The 18,092-nt window shown below is 49.3% G+C and overlaps 1 long non-coding RNA gene across 2 annotated transcripts in view; it reads left to right on the forward strand.

The window, feature by feature from the left end:
* The first annotated feature begins 1,570 nt into the window (after positions 1 to 1,570).
* The window catches only part of LOC140713306 (uncharacterized), a 41,669-nt gene continuing 25,147 nt past the window's right edge, over positions 1,571 to 18,092 (forward strand). For both annotated transcript variants that reach the window (XR_012095244.1, XR_012095243.1), the window contains exons 1-2: positions 1,571 to 2,103; positions 2,502 to 2,676. This is a non-coding gene — a long non-coding RNA (uncharacterized lncRNA). The remainder of the gene's footprint in view (positions 2,104 to 2,501; positions 2,677 to 18,092) is intronic.

Here is an 18,092-nt window from a genome sequence, read left to right on the forward strand (position 1 = left end):
AAAGAAGTAAATTAGGCCTTCTCCTTTGACAGGGAGGTGCATGTGAAAGGTGCCTCCCTGTGCACTGACTCACTTAGTCTTGTGAGGGAAGCTTTATTACAGTTCCCCATTGCACAGATGAAGTTGGGGCTCAGGGAGGCCAAGCGAAAGAAACTACTAAGTATGTAATTGGAACCCAGGTCTCCTGGAATCCAAATGCAGTGTCCTTTCCACTACTAGATGCCTGCAGGACCCAGGTAATGAACTAGGCCAGAGACCTCAAGAGCAGGACAGCTACCAATGTGACCTCCATCTGCCCACATGGGGGTGAGATCCTTACCCATACAAAGACAGTTTTAAAAACATTGATTAAATGTAACGAGGCTGGGGCTGGGGCAGGCTGGCTCATGCCTGTAATCCCAACACTTTGGGAGGTCAAGGAGGGCGGATAGCTTGAGGTCAGGAGTTTGAGACCAGCCTGGCCAACATGGTGAAATCCTGTCTCTACTAAAAATTTAAAAATTAGCTGGGTGTGGTGGTGGGTACCTGTAGTCCCAGCTACTTGGGAGTCTGAGGCAGGAGAATCGCTTGAACCCGGGAGGCAGAGGTTGCAGTGAGCCGAGATCGCGCCACTGCACTCCAGACTGGGCGACAGAGCAAGACTCTGTCTCAAAAAAAAAAAAAAAAGTAATGAGGCCGATAGAGGGAGAGGGGACCCAGACATAGGGAGCAGTGAGTCGGTTTGGGATGAAACTGGCAGAAGCAGGCAGATACACACAGTATTTGACCTCGGAGCTGGGCTTTTAGCCTGGGGTCCTGGCGCCCCTAGGGTGTCAGGAGGTGACGGGCCTGAAGCTACAGGCAGAATCCTAGTGTCTGTGTGGGCCGAAGGCTTGCTCTGGACACTTTCATCAGATTCTCAAAGGGGCCCGTGTCCAGAAAAAAAAACAGTGTTAAACCTCCGATATGGAAGCATCTGCAGTCCCCTGCCCGGATCCGGGACGCTATGGTGCAATGTATCCCCCGTCCCCGTCACTTTTTCTAAATCCTTGCCTAGAAATCCCGCGTGGCTGGACTCTTTCACCCTGCACGGGGAGAAGCCCTCCTCGGGAGCCTGTTTGGGGGCCGGCCTGGCCGAGTGGCTCCTCTAAGACGCAGGCGCGGCCGGAGGGCGCGGGGCTCGGGCAGGATCGCGCCGCCGCCGGGCCGGGAGGGGGCTGCCGGCGCGCGGCGGATGTCACGGCTTACCTCAGAGCCCAAATTAGAAGGCTGAAAAAATCACAGCAGGAAATAATGTGCTGCCTAAAATAGAAGCATCAACTGGGAGAGAGGCCGGGGAGTAGGTGGCATCTGAGGCTCCCGCCGCGTCCTCCCCAGCGGCTGCCTGACGCGGCGTCAGAGGCGCGCGGGTGGCGCCCGGCCAGAGGGGCCGAGAGGCCCGGGCGGCGCAGGGCGGTAGGAGGCTGAGAGCAGGGCACCGCCCCTCCGCCCCCTCCCCTGCTCCCCACACCCCTTCCCTCCTCCTCTCTTTCCCTCCCCTACGCCCCCCACCTCCTCCTCCCTCGCCCTGACCTGCTTCCCCTACACCTGGGCTGGTCCTTCCCCATCCACTCCTCTCCCACACCCCCTCAACTCTCCCCGCCCTCCCCCTGCCCCACTCCCCACATAACTGGGCTGCTCCTGCCCCTTCCCCTCCTCCCCGCTCCCTCCCTGCCCCTTTCCCCTCCTCCCCACCCCTTTATCTCACCTTCACCCCCTTTCCTCCTACACCCCTCCCGTGTACCCACCCCCTGCCCTTAGTCCTCCTTCCTCCTCTTCCCCACGTCCCACTCCCCTTTCCACCTCCTTGTAATCCCTTTTTCTCCTCCGCCCCGTCCCCCTTTAGTCTCCCACCTCCCCTACAGCCTCCTGCCCCTGCCTCCTCACAGCCCCCTACTTACCCTACTGCCTCCCTCCTTGGGCCCCTTCCTCCCCAAAGGCCCCTCTGTTTTCTCCCATTCCAGCCCCTGACCAGGCCCTGCCCCTCTGCTGGGGTCGGGCCCCACACAATAAGCTTCCTGGGAGCCCTCATTGCCTTCCTGGTCAACCCGGCCAAAGGCCCCCCCAGCAGCTGCAGCCCTGGAGGTCAGCCTCGCCCTGGCTTACCGCAGGGGCCCCTCCTCACCACCCACCTCTGCATCTTCCCCACACATTTGCCTGGTGTCTGAGAAAGGGCCCGCAGGAGGGGCGTTCCTTTCCCAGGGTCTCCCTCAGGAGGGATGAGAGGAAGCAAAATCTTGGTCTGCAAACCGGGTTCGTCCTCCCGACGGCCACATCCACAAGGATGACCCTCAGAGGGGCTCCCCAACTGGCCGGGAGATTCGTCCAGCTGGGCGCCCTGCTACACAGCCCCGTCAAGGGCAAACAGCCACGTACTTAAATGATAAAGGGCGGCCCTTACAGAGCGTGTATATGTGCTTTATTAGCTCCTTCAAGCCTCACAACTCCGTAAGCTATGCACTTTTATTATCTCCGTATTACAGATGACAAAACTGAGACACAAAAGATGAATCAGCTTGGCCGTGTTCACAGAGCCAGAGTGTGGAAAAGCCAGAATCCAGACCCAGACCCTGTCTGCAGCGTCCCGGCTCTTCTTACTCCTCACCAGCCACTGCCTCTCAGCTTAGTGCTCTTCCACCCGGCTCTTCTTTCTTAAAAGTGAGTTTCATCTTTTTTGTTTGTTTGTTTTTGTTTTTTCTGAAAGTAAGCATGAAGCATTTCAGGTGCTTGGAGATTTTCAGTTTTTAAAATTCTGATAGTCTCATTTTTACTTCTCTGGATGTTTCCCCCGCCAGCTGTTGCTCTCCTGAAAACTGTCTCGCTCATTTTTGCCGGTTCCCAGTGCTGTGCGTCCTGATTGCATTCATTCGTGCTCCAGGGCCCTGCCCACACACATATGTGCTGCCCTCCTTCCCTCCTGCCTCCTGCCTCTGTGTTGCCCTGGGGCTAACAGCTAACTTGCCAAACAGAATCGTAAGGAGAGGTGTGTGGCTGATGTGGCATCACGCAGGCTTGGTTCCCTGGAGGCCGCTTGTTATTGGGAAAAGCAGTAAGAAATAGTGGCTGAGATTGTGAGTAGGGGAGTAGAGGCCTCCACAGACTAAAAGAAATGTCAGAATAAAATAATAATATAGCTAATATTCATGAATACTTACTAAATGCAAAGCTTTGTGCTAAGTATTTTCCAGGAATTATTTCAGTTAAGTGACACAATAACCCTATGACATTGATATCATCAGCATTTGACAGAAAACTCAGGGTCATGTAAGGTTTAGAGCTGAGATTCTGGTGCACTTAACCACTATGCTCACTGCAAATGAAAAACCGTGTTATGGTTTCTGTGTTTGTCTCCAGAATGGAAATATCTTTGTCATTTGGCAAACTATAAAAGTAATAGGTGTTCATTGTGAAAGATGAAAACAACACAGAAGTATATATAATAAAATATACAAGTCTCTCCCATAAGCCCCCTCTTCATAGATTTTAATACATGTATACATTTTAAGATATCTGATATCATACCATCATATTCTTTAGTGGATATCCTGACATGTCAGGGCACACCTGATGATTATTTCCAGAATTCTAGCAATGGAATTGGTGGGTCAGAAGGTATAAACATTTTGGTCACATGTTGAAATGGAGAAGTTACTGTTTTATTTAAAGCCATCATAGACTGTTGCCCAGGCTGGACTGCAGTGGCGTGATCTCGACTCACTGCAAACTCCCCCTCCCGGGTTCAAGCGATTCTCCTGCTTCAGCCTCCCGAGTAGCTGGAATTACAGGCGCGTGCCACCTAATTTTTATATTTTTAATAGAGACGGGGTTTCACCATGTTGGCCAGGATAGTCTCGAACTCCTGATCTCAAGCGATCTGCCCACCTTGGCCTCCCAAAGTGCTGGGATTACAGCCGTGAGCCACTGTGCTCGGCCTAATTAGTACAGTCCTAAAGCAATTTGTTAACATGTACCAAGAGACTTTAAAATGTTCACACCTTTTACCCCATAGCAATTCCATTTATGGAAGTCTCTCTATCCCAGGGAAATAAATAAATGAAAACAGCAATATTTAGCATTATGATAGCCATATTTGGGGCATCACTTAAATGTCCTCCAATAAAGAAATAGTTAAGTAAGTCATGAAAAAAATTAAGAACATTTCCTTGCTGGAATATTATATAGTGATTAAAATTATGGTTATGAACTGCAAAAATGTGGTGGAAGTTCTTAGAATGTAAAGTCAAATTTAAAAAGTAATATACGAAATTGTAAAGAAATAGTAGCAAAATGATATCAATGGTTATGTTAGTGTATTCAGATTAATGTGGTTTTTCTTTTTCTTTTTCTTTTTTTTTTCTGAGACAGAGTCTCTCTCTGTCACCCAGGCTGGAGTGCATTGGTGCAATATTGGCTCACTACAACCTCTGCCTCCTAGGTTCAAGAGATTCAACTGCCTCAGCCTCCTGGTAGCTTGGACTACAGGTGCTACTGTAGTCCAATAGCACGCCCAGCTAATTTTTGTATTTTTAGTAGAGACAGGGTTTCACCATGTTGGCCAGTCTGGTCTCGAACTCCTGACCTCAGATGATCCACCTGCCTTGGCCTCCCAGAGTGCTGGGATTACAGGCATGAGCCATGGTGCCCAGATGGTTTTTCTTTCTTTCTTTTTTTTTTTTTTTTGAGACAGAGTTTCGCTCTGTCGCCCAGGCTGGAGTGCAGTGGCAAGATCTCTGCTCACTGCAAGCTCTGCCTCCCAGGTTCTTGCCATTCTCCTGCCTCAGCCTCCAGAGTAGCTGGTATTACAGGCACCTGCCACCAGGCCCAGCTAATTTTTTTGTAGTTTTAGTAGAAACGGGGTTTCACCATGTTAGCCAGGATGGTCTCGATCTCCTGACTTCGTGATCCACCTTGGCCTCCCAAAGTGCTATTATAGGTGTGAGCCACCGCGCCTGGCCTGGTTTTTCTTTTTTATTCTCTAATATGGTTTGTTTGTTTGTTTGTTTTTATTTTTGAGACGGAGTCTCACTCTGTCGCCCAGGCTGGAGTGCAGTGGTGCGATCTTGGCTCACTGCAACCTCCACCTCCCAGGTTCAAGTGATTCTCCTGCCTCAGCCTCCCGAGTAGCTGGGATTACAGGCGCCCACCACCACCCCCAGCTAATTTTTTGTATTTTTAGTAGAGAGGGAATTTCACCATATTGGCCAGGCTGGTCTCGAACTCCTGACCTTGTGATCTGCCCACCTTGGCCTCCCAAAGTGCTGGGATTACAGGTATGAGCCACCACGCCTGGCCTCTAATGTGGTTTATTTTTGTAGTAAAAATTATATTTACTTAAGAACTAGAAAATAGATGGAAATTATCAGAAGACTCTGCTTCCTTTATTCCTCTCTGGATTTGAGTTTCTACTCCTATGAAATGAAGCACTGAGCCTGGAATTAGATGACTTCTAAGTTATCCCAGTTTTGACATTGTATATTTTCTTATATAATCAGGTGGCTCTGCTGCTGATTCAAAGCCAAAATTCAGTCTTCACATTGAAAACAGATCAGACCAGAACCTGTTCTGTGACCATTAGCTTAGGCTATTCCTACATATGTCAAAGTATCCACATTAATTGAAAGAAAACGGAAACAATGTTGTTTGAATCTGTGTAGCTGCACCTTTAGGCTTGGTGTTCCCACTGGGAAGTAGAGGCTACCAGGCTTGGGAGTCCTGGGACCAGATGTTTAGAACAGTGACTTCTTGACCCATCCCACTTTGAGGGGCTGTGTCCCTCATTCCCTCCTCTATCAGCCCGGATACTGATGGTGTGTGAGGCTCTCCCATGGCCGTGCGTTGCTCCCTCTACAGTGACAAGGCATGTTTGGAGACTATTTCCTCTGCTGGGTGGAGAGCTCTTTAAAGACAAGGACTGGGTTTTTATTCCAGTACCTGAACAGTGAATGGATGAATGAGTGTGAGCATGAAGAAAGCCTGTTACATGGGAGACTCAGTAGGATTTCACTGAACCTGTGAAGTAAGTAAGGCTAGCAGTCAGAAGCATGTTGTGAGGTCACTGGTCTGTAGGGGGGTGTGTGTGTATGTGTGTGGGTGTGTGTGTTTGCAGGGAAGGGGCAAGGCTGGAAGAATGCCTCTGTGCTGGCACAGCCTTCGTCAGAGCCCTGAAAGGGGCTGAGTGGGCTCTGACTCAGCTGTATGACTCATTCACTGTATTGCTGTCTCCATCCTCTGGGCACATCCTCTGGACCATTTCAGCTCAGCCTCAAGTGGAGGAGGTGAGATTTGGGCCGGCACCTCCGGATGACTCACCTGGCTAAGCTGGAAGGAAGGGGCTGAAGCCCCACCATCCTGCACCCCCTCGTAACCACCCCTGTCTCCCTAGGGGTTCTCATGCAGACACAGACCTCACAAGTAGGTTATGGCTGCTCCAGTAATGAATGACACTCCCCATCCCAACCCAAAGCATTACCCACCAACCACGCTTCCCAGCTCAAATGCCACAGTTTCCCCAGTCCCCTCACATGGTTGTCCCCTGTGCTTCTTGTGGACCTCTGAGGTCAGCTGATAAGGAAGCTTACAAGGCTCTCCTAGACCATTGGTCATTTTATTCTTCTTCATCTCTTACAAACCTTTTTCAGTTTACAAAATAGTTTTACATCCCCTTTCTCATTTGATTCTCTCCCAGACCCTAGGAAGTCTGGGAGGAAGGCAAATATCCCCATTCTTCAGGGATGGTTGTGGGAGCTTCAGTAATCCTTTCACTAGTAAAGGAAAGGAAGTGAAGGGCATTGAGGGGCCAAGGAATGCTGGGAAGGGCAGGCTGGGCAGGGACAGTGGGACAGTGGCCTGGAGGCATTTAGTGGGACAGTGGGCTGGAGAAGAGCAACAGCGCTGGCCAGTTGATGACATGACAAGAAATATGTCTGTATGAGAGCAGAAGACAGACAAGGTGTTTTGACTTTATCCCAGGACCAAGAGGAAGCCATGGAAGGGTCTTACGCAGAGGAGCGCCACGGTCAGATTGGATTTTAGAAACTCACCCCTGGGTGTGATGTGGGCAGGGAACTGGGGCAGGGCAAGCTGGGGGCTGCCTCCGTTATTCAGAGAAGAGCTGGCAGAGTCCGCCTGTGGGCAGCGGCAGAGGGGGTGGGACGGGGACAGAAAGGCTCCCAGGAGGGTGTCCAGTAGGCACATGAAAATAGGGGTCTGAGGCTGTTTTCCCTGAAGAAGTGGTGTATATTTATTCTACTGTAAAGGGGGCCGGAGTGCTAAGTGGGTTGCCATCCACTTATAGATGTGACTGGAGCCAGGCAGTGGGTGAGATGACTCAGGGAAAAGGGAGGGTCACCAGGGACGCCAACCCTTAAGAGCTAAGCAAAGGCAAGTGGAGGCCCTGCCACAACACCCCACGCAGGGGAAGGACATTTGTAATGTGAAAGCACTTCGCCACCATGACCTCCTTTGATATGGACAAGGCCCTGTGAAGGTGATAGGTGACTCACCTCACAGAGACTCAAGGGTGAAATCTAAGGGGACTGCTGTGTTCCCTTTCCTCTTTCCACCCATGCTGGGCTGCTGGGGTCACCATCTGGCAGGCAGCAGGAAGCATCCTCTTTCGAGAGTGTCCAGAACCTCCCGTGGGGTGCGGCTGCGGGCTGTGGGAAGGGGCTGGGCCCCCTGAGCCCTGGAGGGTCTGGAGGGTTTCCAGATAAAATATGGGATGCCCAGTTAAATTTGAATTTCAGATAAATTACAAATAATGTTTGGTATAAGTGTATCTCAAATATTCCATGGGACATACTTATATTTTAAAAGTACTTGATGCTTATCTGAAATTCACATCTAAGTGGCACATCTGTCTTGTATTTTTATTTGCTAAATTTGGCAACCCACAAGGGGTGCCTCACTACTCCTGCACGCCAGGACCTTGGGGATTTTCCTTTGTCTGAGACCACAGTGAGAAGCAGCCTCTGCACCCCACACTTGCCCTGGGTCCTCATGTGGGGCTCAGGGTTGTGTGGGGAGACAAGCTCTGTCCCTGATGGCCTTTCAGCTTCTGTCTCAGCCCAGCAGGCGTCTAACCCGAGTTTCTATGGCCTTCCACATGCCAATGGCTCCCCACTTGGATAGATGAATAGCTGCTGCCTCTGATCACGAGACCTAAGAATGGAGGGGACCAGGGCTCCCCATCTCTAGCCAGCAGGATCTGCCAGGGTGTCACATCCAGATCCTTTAGATAGCCCAGGAGCCTGCAGCCTTCAGTCAGCAAGAGCTTACACAGAGCAGCCTGGGCTAAGGTGTATGGAGGAAAAGGCCCCTGCTCTGCCTTGGGTCTGGGCAATGAAGGTGTGGATATTTGTTGTTTGTTCACTGGCCTACTGTTAGGAAACAGCAACCCCACAGCTTTGCAGAGCCTGACAAAGGCAAGGAATTGTCACATGTCTGCCCTAATTTGTAGTTTTTTCTTGTTGTTGCTGTTGTTTCGAGAAGGAGTCTCACTCACTGTCGCCCAGGTTGGAGTGCAGTGGCGTGATCTCGGCTCACTGCAACCTCCACCTCCTGGGTTCAAGTGATTCTCCTGCCTCAGCCTCCCAAATAGCTGGCATTACAGGTGTGCACCACTGTACCCCACTAATTTTTCTATTTTTAGTAGAGATAGGGCTTCGCCATGTTGGCCAGGCTGGTCTTGAACTCCTGGCCTCAAGTGATCTACCCGCCTCAGCCTTTCAAAGTGCTGGGATTACAGGCCTGAGCCACCGTGTGCAGCTAATTTTTGTATTTTTATTTTATTTATATTATTATTATTTTGGAGATGGAGTCTCCCTCTGTTGCCCAGACTGGAGTGCAGTGGCATGATCTTAGCCGCCTTCAACCTCTGCATCCCAGGTTCCAGTGATTCTTCTGCCTCAGCCCAAGTAACTGGGATTACAGGCATCCGCCACCACGCCTGACTAATTTTTGTATTTTGGTAGAGACAGGGTTTCACCATGTTGACCAGTCTGGTCTTGAACTCCTGACCTCGAGTGATCTGCGCGCCTCTGCCTCCCAAAGTGCTGAGATTACAGGTGTGAGCCACCACGCCCGGCCATCTGCCCTCATTTAATCCTCACTATATTGTTGTCAGGTGAACAGGGATGGCATTTTCAGCTGTTTCCTAACCCCTTTATGATGAGTGAACTGAGGCTGAGAGAGGTGAAGCTTTGCTTGTAGTCACATATCCTAACCCAAGTGAACGTTCAGGCTTCAGCCCTAGCTCAGAGAAAGGTGATAAAGGATGCTGAACTCCAAGCCCGAGAGTTGTACTCTGGATGAAGTTCCTCCACTCCCACAGTAGGGGGCGAGCCTGAAGCCTTGCTTGAAGAACCGGGATGAAAAGTCCACATTCCTGCCCTGGCCACAGGCAAAAGACAAGGCTGCTATCTCTCACTGTGCTGCTGGGAGAGCGTCCTCACTCTACCCTGGCCCACACTTGGAGTGGGCTGTGGAGTACTAATGAGGACCTGCTGGGGCAGCAGGTCAGGGCGCTGCACATACTCTGGGTTGGGAGGAAACCTGCAATAACTGAGAAGGCGGCTCCAGAAGCTCAGGGACCTCTCAGTTCCCCGGAGGGAACCAAGGGTTTAGTGCTGGGCACGGAGTGGGTCAGCCACAGCAGAGTCTCTGTGAATGTTAAGCCAGACTTTGGAGAAGGGAGACACAGAGGTGGGTGTGACAGAGATTGCAGATGTAAAGAGTTCTATGTGTTTATTACACAAATAATTTTCTGAGCAATCCACTGTGTGCCGGACACCGTTGTAGACATCGGGGATACAGCAGTGAATAAAGCAAATATGCACGTACAGGGGTCTCGTAGACAACTCACTTGTGAGTTGATTCTTTTGACCCCAGCCAATGTAATGCATAATTCAGCCCCCTTAGCAGCTTCCAGAAAACGGGTTTTTCCCGCCAAACATGGCGGGGCAGAGGCTTTTACTGAAGATTTACTAGGTCATAATGAGAGGCTGCAGTTGATCCTCTTGTGCCATCCCCTCTGTGAATTTCAGGGTACATCACCCTTCTCCCAGCTCTCCTGGCCATGCAGCCATGCTGGGGGCTCGCCGCCCTCCCTCCACCTCCTGCACCCAGGCTCCCTGCCTGGCTAGCCTTTCTCTAGCAGTTTTCTCACAGACATTTAGTCTTGGGAGGGGAGGCTTTTGTCCCATTCCTCTCTCACTGTTTGGCCCTGATGGACACAGCCTCTTTCCCCAGGGCCCCTCCTTTCTGAAATGGGGATGTTGTCCCTATCCCATTCCTACTTCTTAGAATCATTCCAGGGTGAGATGAGCTCATATGTGAGAAGGGTTACACTCAGAACTCTCTAGCACCTTGGGTCGTGGCAACTGGAGACGGCATCTTGCTCTGAACCAGGCCCCAGTGTCCTACAAATGTGGGGCCTGGTGTCGTTATGGGAGTAAATATTGAACTGCTCTCCTTTTATTTTGGATTGGGTATAATTTAGCACACTGTTCTCACTCTTTTATTAATAAAATAAAACAATAAACACATACCATCAAAAGAACACTGGCAGCCTGTGTTTATGTGTTTATGTTGTGTCTGTGTCTGAGAAGCTGCAACTGCTATGTCGATTTTTAACGAAATGAGTTTTCCCTCAGTGCTGGGGGGTATGATAATTCAAAACAAAAAGGGAGGGCAGATTCTTCCACTGTGTCTTTTAGATTTTGCTGTTTTTGCTCTTTTCCTTTTTCTTTCTTTTTTTCTTTTTCTGTTGAAACAGAGACATTGGCCTAAGGCCGAGGCACAGAAACTGAGAGTGCATGTGTTCACTCTGGAAAGATTCCACAGGGGAATCAGGCCCATGCCCTTCCCATCGTCTCCTGTCCCTGGGGGCTTTGTTTCCTGCTCTCCTCTGCCCTCTCTGAAAAGGACCCCACAGGTGCCTGGGGAGAGGAATGTGGGCATGAGGAAAGTAAGGAACGGGGAGGAGAGGAGAAATAGAACAGTAAGAAAGAATAATCAGCGTGAACTTTGTGATCTCAGGGCCAGGAATGAGAGAAACAATGGTCATTTATACATTTTAATCATGAGTTCAGTCTTTTGGCTGAAAGTAACAGAAACAAGATTCTAATTAGCTTGAGCCCCAAAGGCGAAGGTGTTGGCTTACATAAACTACTGTGGAGACAGGGATACAACAACTGGCTTCAAGAAGTGGACATCCTTGGGACTTCCCCTCCCCTCTGGATGTTGGTTTATCCACCAGCTCTCAAGGCTACGAGGCTCTGCACCCATCCTCACAGCCCCTTGGCCAGAGAGGAAAGCACTCTTCCATACCAGCTCCGGCTAGAGGACAGCAAACAGCAGCATACCAGTGTGCAGTTGTCACAGTTCAAAAATGTTACACTTGGTTCTTCTCCAGGACTGACGAAGGAATGGAAAATGGAGACCCTAATGCTGTGATACACTATTGCAGGGAACATAAATTGTCCCAGTCTCTTTGGAGGGAAATTTGGTAATATCTGTTATAATTTGAAATGTGGTTACCATGGATCTCATGATGCCATGTCTCAAAATCCAGACCAGTAACTCTCATATATATGCACAAGGAAACATAGGCCAGGGTGTTATTTGAAGAATTATTTATCATGCAAAATTAGGAATAACCTAAGTGTCCATCTTTTTTTTTTTTTTTTTTTTTTTTGAGACGGAGTCTTGCTCTGTTGCCCAGGCTGGAGTGCAGTGGCCGGATCTCAGCTCACTGCAAGCTCCGCCTCCCGGGTTTACGCCATTCTCCTGCCTCAGCCTCCCGACTAGCTGGGACTACAGGTGCCCGCCACCTCGCCCTGCTAGTTTTTTGTATTTTTTAGTAGAGACAGGGTTTCACCGGGTTAGCCAGGATGGTCTCGATCTCCTGACCTCGTGATCTGCCCGACTCAGCCTCCCAAAGTGCTGGGATTACAGGCTTGAGCCACCGCGCCCGGCCCTAAGTGTCCATCTTTAAACCATGGTATATTTTATACTCTGAAAATCTGGAAACTATTAAAAAGAATGAAGTATGTACTGACATAAACCCCTAAGACATCTTGGTAAATGAAAAATGTAATTTGTAGTATATAGGTACATTACGGTATCACTCAACCATAAAGGAAAACCAAAACAAAACCTTGAAGTAATAATATATATTTTTATATGCTTATAACATATTTCTAAATGTATGAAAATGCATAGAAAGGCCAGGCATGGTGGCTCATGCCTGTAATCTCAGCACTTTGGGAGGCCAAGGTGGGTGGATCATGAGGTCAGGAGTTCAAGACCAGCCTGGCCAACATGGTGAAACCCTGTCTCTACTAAAAATACAAAAAATTAGCCGGGCGTGGTGGCAGGCGCCTGTAATCCCAGCTACTCAGGAGGCTGAGGCAGGAGAATTGCTTGAACCAGGACCTGGCAGATGGAGGTTGCAGTGAGCCAAGATCATGCCACTGCACTCCAGCCTGGGCTACAGAGCAAGACTCTGTCTCAAAAAAAAAAAAAAAAAGCATAGAAAAAGGTCTAAATTACCTTAGTTGTCTCTGGTGAAGCTAAGATTAGGTGTTGAGATTTAGGGAGATGATCAGGTTTGAACTTTTTCAATGATAACATATTCATGTATAATTTATGTACTTAAAATTAATTTTAAAAATTTTAAAGGAAAAAGCTATGGAAGCATTCTGATTTGTTCAGCCCACATCATGTGACTCTTCTAGACCAATCACTGAGACCAGGAGGCTCCTAGGGTTCGGTGACTGGCCCAACCTGGGTTCCACGCTCATTCCTGTGAACATTGCAGCAATACACAATAATTGGCAGCTCCTTCCATAATTGCAGCTGAATTGGTGAAGGAGCAGTTCCCCCCAAAGAAGGGAGGTGCTGTTCTGGGCAGACCAAACAGTAGGTCTCCTCGGTAGTGAAAATGTTTGGGCCTTATCATCTTCATGGGTTTAAGTATGTGTCATCCAAGGCCGAAATATTTCCTTCAATACAGTTCTATTACAATATATAGGATAAAAATTTGTTCTGTGCCAGGTGCGATGGCTCATGCTTGTAATCCCAGCACTTTGGGAGGCTGAGGTGGGTGGATCACTTAAGGCCAGGAGTTTGAGACCAGCCTAACCAACATGGCGAACCCCATCTCTACTAAAAAATACAAAAAAAATTAGCTGTGTGTGGTGAAGCATGGCTGTAATCCCAGCTACTTGGGTGGCTGAGGCATGAAAATCACTTGAACCCAGGAGGTAGAGGTTGCAGTGAGCTGAGATTGCACCACTGCACTCCAGCCTAGGTGCAGAGTGAGATTCTGTCTCAAAGAAAAAAAAAAAAAAAGAAAATTTTCTGCTCATTGCCATATCCCTAGAAGCCAGGAAAGTTCTGGGTATATAGTAGATGTTCAGTGTAATAGACACTGGTCAAATGGCAACAGCACTACTATAGCCTATGACATTTTTTTGAGTTGGAATCTTGCTCTGTCACCCAGGCTGGAGTGCAATGGTGCACTCTCAGCTCACTGCCACCTCTGCCTCCTGTGTTCAAGTGATTCTCCTGCCTCAGCCTCCTGAGTAGCTGGGATTACAGGTATGCGCCACCATGCCCAGCTAATTTTTGTATTTTTAGTAGAGACGGGGTTTTGCCATGTTGGCCAGGATGGTGTGGAACTCCTGACCTCAGGTCTCTGTTCGCCTCGGCCTCCCAAAGTGCTAGGACTACAGGCATGAGCCACTGCATCTAGCTGCCTATTATTATTTTAATACTTATTCTGGAAACAAAGAGAACTATGACTCCTCCCTTAATGCTCTCAGCAGGGACAGAGGGGAGAAAGGAAGAGGAAGTCAGACTGACAGCTCTACATTCCTCCCAAGGCCGATGTTCAAGTCAGGTCAGGGAGTGGCCATGACACATGCCTGGGACAGCTTGACAATGATCTGGCCGTGGCATGAGGTTAGGCAGGAGGAGTTGGCCCCGCCACTCTTGATTAGGCGAGGCTTCCTTCTGTGGTGTTACAGCCTCACAGGTCGCTGTGGGAGATGGGGCCATGACGGAAGAGAAGGTGGTAAAAAGGGCGGTTGCCTCAGGTGGGTGACCCTTGGGTGGGTGTCCTAACTCATCTGAATCCTTTCCTCTCTGCAAAGTGAGAATATTATTACTATTATTATTATCATTATTATTATTTTGAGACAGAGTCTTGCTCTGTTGCCCAGGCTAGAGTGCAATGGTGCCATCTCAGCTCACTGCAGCCTCCGCCTCCTGGATTCAAGCGATTCTCCTGCCTCAGCCTCCTGAGTAGCTGGGAGGCATGTGCCACCATGCCTGGCTAAATTTTGTATATTTAGTAGAGATGGGGTTTTGCCATGTTGTCCAGGCTGTTCTTGAACTCCTGAACTCAGGTGATCTGCCTACGGCCTCCCAAAATGGAGGATATTATTTTTTAAAAAATCTATCCCCTATCCAGTAGTGACCATGTCTCTCTACTGTCCATTATGTCATTGATGTGGAAGCATCAGTCGAAACCTGGAGAGAGCTAACTTTTCTAAGGGAGCCCACCGTAGAGAAGGAAGAGCAGAATCCCAAGGCCTGAGCACTGGGGGTTCCCACAGCAGGGAAGGAAGGGCTTATAAAGGGCACAGTAAAGGAGGAAGGGGTGACCTGAGGGGAAGAAAAATGGGGAACTTGAGGCCAGAAAGGCCAAGGATGCAGAGGGTTCCAGGAAGGGGGCACTGGCAGTGTTAACACTACTACTATTGGATGGAGGCCTCTGGGGCTTTGGAAAGAGGATGGTTCCAGAAAACAGATGAGGCTGGAAGCCAGACTGAAAAGTGCAAAGGGGGAAACAGCTTCCAGTTCTCCCTTGAGAAATGAGAGGAGGCATTTCCCCCATGCTTGACTTCCCTGACTAGTTATCTAGCCTGCTGAGGTGAGGCCTGGGGAGACTAACTGGGAATCCCTACCATCTCTCATCTGCCTCCAGCCTCTGCCTGGGGGAAAGCTGGTCTGCCCCAGTTCTCCAGGCAGAGCAGGCTCAGTCAGGAACTCCAGGCCTGGCCCCAGCCCTTGCCAACCATCTCCAAGAGAATGGATTCTGCTGGGTCGTGTACCCACCCCATCCCCCTACTCCTTCCAGTGGGCTGAGATCCTACCTCAAAGGGCATGAGCAGCTGAAACCATTTTTCCCAAGCTTGGCCTTCCCAGGGAACTACATGAACTTCCTTTAGCCAGGCCTGTACCTGCCCGGGGGCCTCCGGGTCTTGGACCATGCAGTTATCCTCTCTGGGGGGCCTCCCCTGCCACACAGATGCCTTCAGCCCCTGTGCCTCCTCTGCTATTGAGTTCTCAGAATCCCTCTCATCTGAGCACATTTCCTTTATAACAGAAGGGGAGAAACAGAATGGTCTTAATATAGCGCAAACATCAAAACATTATGTTTGTGTATATGTATTTCTACATGTTTTATATTTTGGGGTTGAGACTACTATAGATATACAATTGTGTGTGTGTGTGTGTGTGTATGTGTGTATCCTAATCATCAAATCACAAGCATTTTCCCAGATCATTAAAAAACTGGTGAAGGCATTTTAAGGACAAGAGAGACCAGTGTAGAAACCAGTGCATATTTGTAGGCCAACAGAAGGTATGAGTGGACAGGAAAAGCTCAAAGGTACTAGAGGGTGACAGAGTTCAGCCAAAAGTCCAAGTGGGGGCAGTGTCCGAATGAAGGGTATAGGGGGCAGTTAGGGCTGTGGGTATCTTTGGCAGGCAGATAGGCTGACTCCTGCTTTTACTTTCACTTCCATACCAGTTCCAGTGACCCCTGGAGACCAGGCTACATTCTTCAAGTTTGATGGATTTTCTGGTTGGAGAAGCTTGAGAATTTTAATTGCTGCAAACAAACCGATTTAGTTGCTGAACCTGGGGCTGGGTTTGGCTTGGCTGAGTCTTCCATAAGGAACAAAGGGGAATGAGAGGTGTGCACGCCTGGTAGTGACTAGAAACCCAAGCCAGACAGACCCTGGACTGAGCAGATTCAGGATACATTCTCAGACACCTCTCCTGTTCTCCCCCAACCCTGACCCCTTACTAGCCCTCTCGCTGACCCACTTTACTCCCAAAGCTGAGACCCTGCGCCAATATCCATCTCCGCCCTTTGCTGTGCTCATGACCCAGCATTTGATGAGTGTCATTCATTCATTCATTCAACAAACATTGAGCCTCTACAGTGTGCCAGATACCATGCCTTGCTGGTGTTAAAGGCATATCCTTGGCCTTGAGAAACTTCCATCTGCCCAGCATCCAGCTCAAGGGAGCCCAGAGACCACCTAAACTTTTGTCTGGATAATAGATCCCTCTGTGAACTGATGACAGCTTTGCACACTTCTGCAGAAAAATATACACACGCACAGTTGTATATTTGCATACACTTGAGGGGTGGCCGCAATCCCCTGAAGCCCATTGATGATTTAAGGATCTATGTACCCCAAGTTATAAACACTTGATTTCATTTAACCCTCTCATATTACAGATAAGGAAACTCAGGCCTACAGAGGGAAATGACTTGTCAAAGGTCATGCTGTGGGTGAGGGGCTGAGCTAGTCCTAGAAGCCAGGACCCCTGGCTCCCCAGATACTGCTCCACCAGGCCTCCCTGTGAGGGGCTGAGCTGGCCCTAGAAGCCAGGACCCCTGGCTCCCCAGACATTGCTCCACCAGGCCTCCCTGTGAGGGGCTGAGCTAGTCCTAGAAGCCAGGACCCCTGGCTCCCCAGTTGCTGCTCCACCAGGCCTCCCTGCACCCTTGTCATCTGGGAAAACCTGGCGAGGGAGCTTGTGTGCCTGGGGCCAGTTTCCTTTTCAGCTGCCAAACCTAGGGCTGCCAAGCCTAGTCCCTTCTCTATCACCCCCTGGCTTCTCTGGGACAGGGGCCAGTGGTCAGGAGCTTTCTGGACACTTGCTCTGACTCTGACCATCCCAACCCGTTCCCCTAAGACATCAAGGGAAATGTTCTAGAGGAAACAGGATGTGTTTTCCTGCAAAATCATTTGTCTCATAAGATGATTTGCATACTGGTGGGGACACAAATGTCATTCCTGCCCATTTCCTCCCTAGAGAAAAGGGTTTCCATCACAGCTTTCTCCTCAAGAGAGAAGGCCGCTGTATGTGCCCGGTCCCAGCCCTGGGGATGCCTTCCTGACAGTGGGGAGGAGGGATGAGATGTTAGGGTCTCCCCAGAAGTGGTTAGTAAGGAAGCTCCTTTCTTGACCCCTCCCCACGTCTCAGGGTTTGGCTGGAAGCTCCCCAGCTCCAGCTCTGACAACCTGCTCCTGCAAACCAGGGCTCTAGGTAAACCTTGCTCGTAGATATCCTTGGGGTTAAATTACAGAAGATTCAGCTGCTAGAAGAGAAAGTTGAGGTGATGGTAGAGGACAACAAACACTTAGTGCTTACTGTGTGCCAGACATTGCTGTAAGCATGTTATATGCACTGTAAATTAATTTAATCTTTACAGCAACCCAGAGATTGGTTCTATTATTTTTCCCATCGTTTGCAGGAGGAATCAAGGTTCAGAGAGGTTAAGTAACTTGCCCAAGGTCACACAGCTGGTAGTTGCACAGACAAGGGTTTGAACTCAGCCGATCTAGCTCTGAAGTCTGGGAATCTAAATACTGTGTTATGAGAGGAAGCACTGGAAGGTTGGCGATCTGTTCTAACCCTTGAAGACTGCGCAGTACTCAGAAACATTGGCATACCATTGAAGGCCCCTCAAGAGACCTCTGAAAAGCCATTTCAACATCTCAAGGCTGAACTGAGCAAACCCTTCTTTTTATCAAAGTGCGTTCTATCAGATTGTCCCCTGTAATTATTGGCTAATAAGTCTCTCCTACTTCTAGATTTCACTCGCTCCCAAGAGCTAGGTGACTGTCCTATTTGTGTCAGAACCCTTAGCACTAAGTTGAGCACCTGACATGTGGTAAATAGTAAATGTCTGTCACGTACAGTGCACAAAGCAAGTTATAAAATAATATATACAATATGCTAAACATTGTATTACATATACTCTA

Source organism: Chlorocebus sabaeus, chromosome 14 (genome assembly GCF_047675955.1).
Source record: "Chlorocebus sabaeus isolate Y175 chromosome 14, mChlSab1.0.hap1, whole genome shotgun sequence".
NCBI classification, from domain to species: domain Eukaryota; kingdom Metazoa; phylum Chordata; class Mammalia; order Primates; family Cercopithecidae; genus Chlorocebus; species Chlorocebus sabaeus.